The following is an 875-nucleotide window of genomic DNA, read 5'->3' as shown; positions in this document are numbered from 1 at the left end:
GCCTCTCTTGTGTCAATTATAAGAGTTAGGTGTTTGTTGTGTGAAGTTTTAAAGGTCCAAGAGTGGAATATGCTTTTGGGTTGTTAAGACTACATCAACACTTGTCTAACTACCTATCTTGTATCTTGTTTTAGTTTCGGCTTCTTGTGTTGTTAATGTAACCCGTTTGTTCTTGTTGCTATTGTAATATTGTGGAGCTTCATCTTGTGTTGCTAAACTTATTGTTGGCTGGCTGTTTTGGTGTATTAACACCTTGTATCCTCTTCTTTCTTGTTCTAGATAGTGAATCCGAGAGAGGTCCCCATTTGGTCCATGATTTGTTGTGATTTGTGGACTGTTTTGGGGTGTGATTTCGTGTTCCCTTGTTAGTTCCGTATTAGCTTGTGACCTCTATTGCACTTCGGAGGGGTGCCTGCCTAAGGTCGGCCCAAGTGGTCGAGCTTATGTCATAATTTGTGGTAAAGGGGGCCTGCATTCGCGCGGCTCCTATCCAATTGAACGTCAAATTTTTTGTCAATGAAGTAATTGATTGGATAGAAGAAGCTTTGGCTACACAATTCATAGTGGAAGTGACTTGTTGAAAGTTTGTCTTGTCGAATCAAAAAAAAAAATTAATTGTTGACCAGATTTTTATGTTTTAACACATCAATGCCTATTTCGAAATTAGTCACACATTGCAAAAAAAAATAAAAAAATAATCGCTATATAAGAGGCAGAACAACTGATAAAATGGCATTGGCAATAAATGACAATGATTGCTTAGGTTGAGATCTGTTGAAACAAGATTGAGGTATGATTGGACTCTTCAACAATATTGCCGGGGGCTATTCAAAAATGTTGACAGGTTTGTGTCATCTGATACGTATGAGGCAACA

The 875-nt window shown here is 38.1% G+C and overlaps 1 non-coding gene across 1 annotated transcript; it reads left to right on the top strand.

Annotated features, from left to right (window-relative positions):
* Positions 1–323: 323 nt before the first annotated feature.
* LOC124888394 lies at positions 324–490 on the top strand. The gene has a single exon (XR_007046516.1). It is a non-coding gene; the product is annotated as a U1 spliceosomal RNA (small nuclear RNA).
* The last annotated feature ends 385 nt before the right edge of the window (positions 491–875 follow it).

Source organism: Capsicum annuum, chromosome 10 (genome assembly GCF_002878395.1).
Source record: "Capsicum annuum cultivar UCD-10X-F1 chromosome 10, UCD10Xv1.1, whole genome shotgun sequence".
Classification (NCBI taxonomy): Eukaryota; Viridiplantae; Streptophyta; class Magnoliopsida; order Solanales; family Solanaceae; genus Capsicum; species Capsicum annuum.
The sequence above is the reverse complement of the archived record's forward strand: the minus strand, read 5'-3'. Positions and strand labels throughout refer to the sequence as shown.